This window comes from Setaria viridis, chromosome 8, assembly GCF_005286985.2.
Source record: "Setaria viridis chromosome 8, Setaria_viridis_v4.0, whole genome shotgun sequence".
NCBI lineage: Eukaryota > Viridiplantae > Streptophyta > Magnoliopsida > Poales > Poaceae > Setaria > Setaria viridis.
The window spans coordinates 33,591,480-33,599,881 of NC_048270.2; the positions used below are offsets into that span (position 1 = coordinate 33,591,480).

The 8,402-nt window shown below is 46.8% G+C and overlaps 2 long non-coding RNA genes across 2 annotated transcripts; both read right to left on the reverse strand.

Annotated features, from left to right (window-relative positions):
* Window positions 1-2,713: 2,713 nt before the first annotated feature.
* On the reverse strand, window positions 2,714-4,202 carry LOC117834539 (uncharacterized). Its single transcript, XR_011896284.1, has 2 exons — window positions 4,061-4,202; window positions 2,714-3,866 (listed from the first exon to the last, which is right to left on the reverse strand). It is a non-coding gene; the product is annotated as an uncharacterized lncRNA (long non-coding RNA).
* Window positions 4,203-6,913: 2,711 nt separating this feature from the next.
* On the reverse strand, window positions 6,914-8,402 carry LOC117834541 (uncharacterized). The gene is made up of 2 exons (XR_011896286.1): window positions 8,261-8,402; window positions 6,914-8,066 (listed from the first exon to the last, which is right to left on the reverse strand). It is a non-coding gene; the product is annotated as an uncharacterized lncRNA (long non-coding RNA).

The window sequence follows — 8,402 nt, forward strand, 5'->3', positions numbered from 1 at the left end:
TTCGAGTTGTATTTCTTTTAGGTGGAGTTGTATGGAGTGTATGGAGTGTTACATTGTACCGCCATACAAAATTTCAAGTGCGAATAATTCTTTAAAAAACAAATTAAATGTGATTTTTTTTGCTATAGTGGTATTGCACACGAATTTTGTGATCTTTTGATCTTCGTAGATGGAATCAGATTTGAAATTGAAATTTTGATTGGATTCGGATCATAACCTCATATACCATTCATGAATTTCCAATGTTTCTTTGAACTTCTAAGCAGTGTTTCTACTGAAATTTCACCATCACTAGACATGGTTCGGACAGGTAGAGAGGTCGAATAAACAGACGAAACAAGCAGCCTTGAATTCGTCTTTTCAATTTCCCCCCTCCAGAGATGGTACTATAGGGTCTGAAACTTGGTAGTGTTCTCTGGGGATGCCTGCTCCCGTGGCCATGAAATTTCTAGGTTTTTTGGGCATCTGTTCCGGCGACGAATGGGGATTCTTCCATGTTCCGTCCATGCTGTTTGGTCAGTGATCTGAGCGCAGCCTGATGCTTTGGTGGTTCAACAACTGCTGCTCGCACTCTTGTGAACTCAGGAGAAGTCAAAGCCAGCATGCCGGCCGACTTTTGCTCTGCATGCATTTCTGTTCTCCTTGTTCCGGTCATGGTGCAAAATGAACTGCAGAGAAGGCAAGGCACATGTCCAACTGCCAGTGAACTGGCTGCTATCCTGCAGCTCAACCACAACCACAACCACGACCACGGCCGATATTGCCACATATCTGAATGTGTACATTTCACATTGCCGTCTTTCAGTTTCAGAGAGCTAGGAACAGATCTGTGGGTTTATACTTCTTTGGCACCCTGCAGAAACAAACCAACCATCACATGTCCGCATTTTAGATGGGCGGGGGGGGGGGGGGGGGGGGACGAAAAATAGTTGGCTATGACAAAATTTAGAGAACACAGATCATTCTGTGACTTGGACTACAAGCGAGGTCAGTTTTTGTATTTCCATCTGCTCTTGATTTAATGCCGGCCCTTGAGAGTTTCCGAGTTACACGTTGGATCTACATGGTTGTAATCTTTCACAAAGTTACAGCCTTAAGCATCTTGGGAATTTATTTCACTTGAGGTACCTGGGACTACGTGGCACAAGTATTGCTCAACTCCCCGAGAAAATAGGAAACCTCTCATTTCTACAAACTTTGGACGTAAAGCGTAACCAAATTTCTAGCTTGCCACCGACTGTTGTTCAGCTAAGAAACTTGATGTTCCTATACACCGACTGGTCTACAAGACTGCCAAGCAGGATTGGAAACATGGCATGCCTTGAATATCTGCTATTACGCATTGATGACTCCACCATGGATTCCATAGAAGAGATGGGCCAGCTACTGGAGTACCTAAGCAAGCTGCAAAAGATTAGGAATCTATACATTGAGGTCATCGATGGTCGACGCAGCATTGGTGGATTGGATGCCTGGGTTGCCCCACAACATCTTTGTAGACTGAGTACAGTACGGAGCTGCTGGTTCTCAGCACTTCCAGCTTGGATGAATAGATCAGTCCTTCCGAACCTCTCCTTTCTATGGATCGCCGTACGTGAGGGAGCTGCAGCTAAAGGATCTCGAGATCCTCGGGAGGTTGCCAGCTCTTCGCTCTCTAGAACTGGATGTGGACCATGTGAACCTTGGAATACATGCAATGGGAGATTCGATGTTGGTGCTGGCTTGTTCCCGTGCCTTGTACACTGCAAGTTTTGGGGATTTGTATAGCCTGTCGTATTTCGGCAAGGAGCTATGCCGAGGCTCAGAGAGCTTTATCTCGAGCTGTTCTTTATGTGGGAAGCAAAAGAAACCACCAGCAGCGATGGCGGTCTCGATGTGGACATAAGGAACCTACCATTGCTGCAGGATGTGTTCATCGAGTTGCGATCTGAAGTGGCCAGCACTGAGGAGGTGGAACAAGTAAAGGCTACACTGAGGCGTGTGCAGCTGAATTTCATCCCAATCATCCCAGCCTTACTATACTCTGATGAAGTCGATAAGCAGGTGAAGATGCAGAGTACATCCAGTGCTCAATTGCCACATGCAGCTGAACTACATCTTGGTGAACCTTGACACTAAAAGGTGAGGCTGCTGTGGCTTCAGTTGTTTTATCATCCTTCTTGTTTCCCCCTTTCCCATGTTTCCCTGAAATTCTTTGTTTCTGTCTCAGATTCAGATTGATAATGGATATGAGAAAATATTTTTCGTTATCGCCAATCGCCAACATTGCAAGAATTATGATGCTCGCCGATAGACAGTTCAAGCAAAACTGACCCTGGTTGATGAATTCTGCACAGACAAACAAATCTAGGTGTGCATTTTGTCAGTATGTTTTTTTTCGCTTTTGCCAATCCAAATGCCATGGGTCAGGAAATATGGGTTGAGAAAAAGGTTCAGCATTGTGATTGTAGCACTAGGACAACACTCTGGCCCCACCTCCCACTTTAAAAGTACTACTTCTTCTGTCCCAAATAATAGGTCGTTTGATTTATTAGATTCATAGATCTTGTTATGCACTTAGATTGCATAATAATATCTATGCATCTACAAAAGCCAAAACGACATATAATTTGGGATGGAGGGAGTATGACTATAAAGTGCATAACAGTTAAATGATCCCAATAATTAACTGTTATGGTCACTTAGCAAACTTACAGTTAAATGATCCAAATAATTAAATCAACACTACCATCTTATTTTACTTCCAGAAATTTAGAAATCTCATCGGAAATATCTCACTACAAGAGACGTCAGCTAGCCTAGTTACTTCCACATGGCTCACGAATATTTCAACTCAAAACATCACAAAAAGGAAATACAAGAACCTGCCAAGTCAATACTGCCAACAAAGTATTCAAGATAGCATCATTAAGATCAAACAAGATATTCAAGATAGCAAGATTAAGATCAAACAAGCAAGCTTGCAATTAACCTCTCCCCAACTAGAGACACCACGCCCAATTGATTCCAAGCTAACTGAATAAGTCCATAACAGACGGTACATGCTACTTGCTACCTCAAGGTTCATCAATGGTTTCAGACTGCCTCAAACTGGCTTCAAACACCTCAATCTCATTCTGTTCACATGCAGCAGTTTCAGGGAGAGCTCCTCCTGTCACTCCTTCTGCCAACTTTCGCAACACCACCAGCAACACACCACGCGATTCAACTAGATAGGTCATCTTCGTAACCAGTGGAATTGAGAAAGGCGGATCGTCGATGATCTTTCGCATTTCAGAAACCCATGGGTTGGCCGTGCTGCTGTCCACACTAATGTCGATGGCACATAGTATACCCAGGATAGTAAGGGCATAGAGCTTGCCCTGATGGAATGCCATGTCAACAAAGTATGGATAATTGTTTTCCACGCTTACGGACCACCAGGAGTTGGTCCCTGGTTGGCACACTGCGATCCGTTTGGTTTTCCTAAGCGAAACTAATGCTGCAATTAGGTGGGGTGAGCAAAACATTAGTTTCCACCTCCTCGGCTCCTCCAAAATCAACCGATGAGACTTTCGCAGCCATGCTAGGTTCGCCTCATCAATGGACTCATCGCCCACGTAGCAGATTCGGTCACGGGACAAAGCAGGAAGTGGCACCGTGGCATTGGAGAAAGGATCCCGCAGGAAGCAGCCATCCTCGCCTGAGAACACTAACCAGTTGCCACAAGCGTCCGTGTTGCCACTCGGGGCACACGGCGGCGAACCGGAGGCGGTCGACGTGAGCAGGCAGCCGGCGGAGGATCCGGCCGGCGAGATCCAGCGGGATGTCCGACCACGAGGGCCCCCTCGTCTTCGCCATTGATTGAGCCGATCTTGCAAATGCAACTAAGAAAGCATCAGCTAGGAAACACCGTGCATCAAGAAACCGGAGGAAAAACGCGAGCACATGGCCGGCGCGAGTGCGTGCGGACGCACAGGCAATGCGTCGAACACCTTGCGTGCGCGACCCACGGCGAGGTCAAGATGAACAAAGGGGGGCAGGAGCGGCGAGTGCAGGGCAAGGAATGGAGGCGGATTACCTGAAATCGGCGATTCGCGGCGGCGGATTCGTGTTCTTGCTGCTGCTGTTCGGGCGGAGGTGAGGCGGGGGTGGGGGCGGCGGGCGGCCGCCGGCCGAGCTGGGGTAGGCAGTTTTAGGAAGAGATTGGAGAGTGGAGTGCTTTCGAGTTGTATTTCTTTTAGGTGGAGTTGTATGGAGTGTATGGAGTGTTACATTGTACCGCCATACAAAATTTCAAGTGCGAATAATTCTTTAAAAAACAAATTAAATGTGATTTTTTTTGCTATAGTGGTATTGCACACGAATTTTGTGATCTTTTGATCTTCGTAGATGGAATCAGATTTGAAATTGAAATTTTGATTGGATTCGGATCATAACCTCATATACCATTCATGAATTTCCAATGTTTCTTTGAACTTCTAAGCAGTGTTTCTACTGAAATTTCACCATCACTAGACATGGTTCGGACAGGTAGAGAGGTCGAATAAACAGACGAAACAAGCAGCCTTGAATTCGTCTTTTCAATTTCCCCCCTCCAGAGATGGTACTATAGGGTCTGAAACTTGGTAGTGTTCTCTGGGGATGCCTGCTCCCGTGGCCATGAAATTTCTAGGTTTTTTGGGCATCTGTTCCGGCGACGAATGGGGATTCTTCCATGTTCCGTCCATGCTGTTTGGTCAGTGATCTGAGCGCAGCCTGATGCTTTGGTGGTTCAACAACTGCTGCTCGCACTCTTGTGAACTCAGGAGAAGTCAAAGCCAGCATGCCGGCCGACTTTTGCTCTGCATGCATTTCTGTTCTCCTTGTTCCGGTCATGGTGCAAAATGAACTGCAGAGAAGGCAAGGCACATGTCCAACTGCCAGTGAACTGGCTGCTATCCTGCAGCTCAACCACAACCACAACCACGACCACGGCCGATATTGCCACATATCTGAATGTGTACATTTCACATTGCCGTCTTTCAGTTTCAGAGAGCTAGGAACAGATCTGTGGGTTTATACTTCTTTGGCACCCTGCAGAAACAAACCAACCATCACATGTCCGCATTTTAGATGGGCGGGGGGGGGGGGGGGGGGACGAAAAATAGTTGGCTATGACAAAATTTAGAGAACACAGATCATTCTGTGACTTGGACTACAAGCGAGGTCAGTTTTTGTATTTCCATCTGCTCTTGATTTAATGCCGGCCCTTGAGAGTTTCCGAGTTACACGTTGGATCTACATGGTTGTAATCTTTCACAAAGTTACAGCCTTAAGCATCTTGGGAATTTATTTCACTTGAGGTACCTGGGACTACGTGGCACAAGTATTGCTCAACTCCCCGAGAAAATAGGAAACCTCTCATTTCTACAAACTTTGGACGTAAAGCGTAACCAAATTTCTAGCTTGCCACCGACTGTTGTTCAGCTAAGAAACTTGATGTTCCTATACACCGACTGGTCTACAAGACTGCCAAGCAGGATTGGAAACATGGCATGCCTTGAATATCTGCTATTACGCATTGATGACTCCACCATGGATTCCATAGAAGAGATGGGCCAGCTACTGGAGTACCTAAGCAAGCTGCAAAAGATTAGGAATCTATACATTGAGGTCATCGATGGTCGACGCAGCATTGGTGGATTGGATGCCTGGGTTGCCCCACAACATCTTTGTAGACTGAGTACAGTACGGAGCTGCTGGTTCTCAGCACTTCCAGCTTGGATGAATAGATCAGTCCTTCCGAACCTCTCCTTTCTATGGATCGCCGTACGTGAGGGAGCTGCAGCTAAAGGATCTCGAGATCCTCGGGAGGTTGCCAGCTCTTCGCTCTCTAGAACTGGATGTGGACCATGTGAACCTTGGAATACATGCAATGGGAGATTCGATGTTGGTGCTGGCTTGTTCCCGTGCCTTGTACACTGCAAGTTTTGGGGATTTGTATAGCCTGTCGTATTTCGGCAAGGAGCTATGCCGAGGCTCAGAGAGCTTTATCTCGAGCTGTTCTTTATGTGGGAAGCAAAAGAAACCACCAGCAGCGATGGCGGTCTCGATGTGGACATAAGGAACCTACCATTGCTGCAGGATGTGTTCATCGAGTTGCGATCTGAAGTGGCCAGCACTGAGGAGGTGGAACAAGTAAAGGCTACACTGAGGCGTGTGCAGCTGAATTTCATCCCAATCATCCCAGCCTTACTATACTCTGATGAAGTCGATAAGCAGGTGAAGATGCAGAGTACATCCAGTGCTCAATTGCCACATGCAGCTGAACTACATCTTGGTGAACCTTGACACTAAAAGGTGAGGCTGCTGTGGCTTCAGTTGTTTTATCATCCTTCTTGTTTCCCCCTTTCCCATGTTTCCCTGAAATTCTTTGTTTCTGTCTCAGATTCAGATTGATAATGGATATGAGAAAATATTTTTCGTTATCGCCAATCGCCAACATTGCAAGAATTATGATGCTCGCCGATAGACAGTTCAAGCAAAACTGACCCTGGTTGATGAATTCTGCACAGACAAACAAATCTAGGTGTGCATTTTGTCAGTATGTTTTTTTTCGCTTTTGCCAATCCAAATGCCATGGGTCAGGAAATATGGGTTGAGAAAAAGGTTCAGCATTGTGATTGTAGCACTAGGACAACACTCTGGCCCCACCTCCCACTTTAAAAGTACTACTTCTTCTGTCCCAAATAATAGGTCGTTTGATTTATTAGATTCATAGATCTTGTTATGCACTTAGATTGCATAATAATATCTATGCATCTACAAAAGCCAAAACGACATATAATTTGGGATGGAGGGAGTATGACTATAAAGTGCATAACAGTTAAATGATCCCAATAATTAACTGTTATGGTCACTTAGCAAACTTACAGTTAAATGATCCAAATAATTAAATCAACACTACCATCTTATTTTACTTCCAGAAATTTAGAAATCTCATCGGAAATATCTCACTACAAGAGACGTCAGCTAGCCTAGTTACTTCCACATGGCTCACGAATATTTCAACTCAAAACATCACAAAAAGGAAATACAAGAACCTGCCAAGTCAATACTGCCAACAAAGTATTCAAGATAGCATCATTAAGATCAAACAAGATATTCAAGATAGCAAGATTAAGATCAAACAAGCAAGCTTGCAATTAACCTCTCCCCAACTAGAGACACCACGCCCAATTGATTCCAAGCTAACTGAATAAGTCCATAACAGACGGTACATGCTACTTGCTACCTCAAGGTTCATCAATGGTTTCAGACTGCCTCAAACTGGCTTCAAACACCTCAATCTCATTCTGTTCACATGCAGCAGTTTCAGGGAGAGCTCCTCCTGTCACTCCTTCTGCCAACTTTCGCAACACCACCAGCAACACACCACGCGATTCAACTAGATAGGTCATCTTCGTAACCAGTGGAATTGAGAAAGGCGGATCGTCGATGATCTTTCGCATTTCAGAAACCCATGGGTTGGCCGTGCTGCTGTCCACACTAATGTCGATGGCACATAGTATACCCAGGATAGTAAGGGCATAGAGCTTGCCCTGATGGAATGCCATGTCAACAAAGTATGGATAATTGTTTTCCACGCTTACGGACCACCAGGAGTTGGTCCCTGGTTGGCACACTGCGATCCGTTTGGTTTTCCTAAGCGAAACTAATGCTGCAATTAGGTGGGGTGAGCAAAACATTAGTTTCCACCTCCTCGGCTCCTCCAAAATCAACCGATGAGACTTTCGCAGCCATGCTAGGTTCGCCTCATCAATGGACTCATCGCCCACGTAGCAGATTCGGTCACGGGACAAAGCAGGAAGTGGCACCGTGGCATTGGAGAAAGGATCCCGCAGGAAGCAGCCATCCTCGCCTGAGAACACTAACCAGTTGCCACAAGCGTCCGTGTTGCCACTCGGGGCACACGGCGGCGAACCGGAGGCGGTCGACGTGAGCAGGCAGCCGGCGGAGGATCCGGCCGGCGAGATCCAGCGGGATGTCCGACCACGAGGGCCCCCTCGTCTTCGCCATTGATTGAGCCGATCTTGCAAATGCAACTAAGAAAGCATCAGCTAGGAAACACCGTGCATCAAGAAACCGGAGGAAAAACGCGAGCACATGGCCGGCGCGAGTGCGTGCGGACGCACAGGCAATGCGTCGAACACCTTGCGTGCGCGACCCACGGCGAGGTCAAGATGAACAAAGGGGGGCAGGAGCGGCGAGTGCAGGGCAAGGAATGGAGGCGGATTACCTGAAATCGGCGATTCGCGGCGGCGGATTCGTGTTCTTGCTGCTGCTGTTCGGGCGGAGGTGAGGCGGGGGTGGGGGCGGCGGGCGGCCGCCGGCCGAGCTGGGGTAGGCAGTTTTAGGAAGAGATTGGAGAGTGGAGTGCT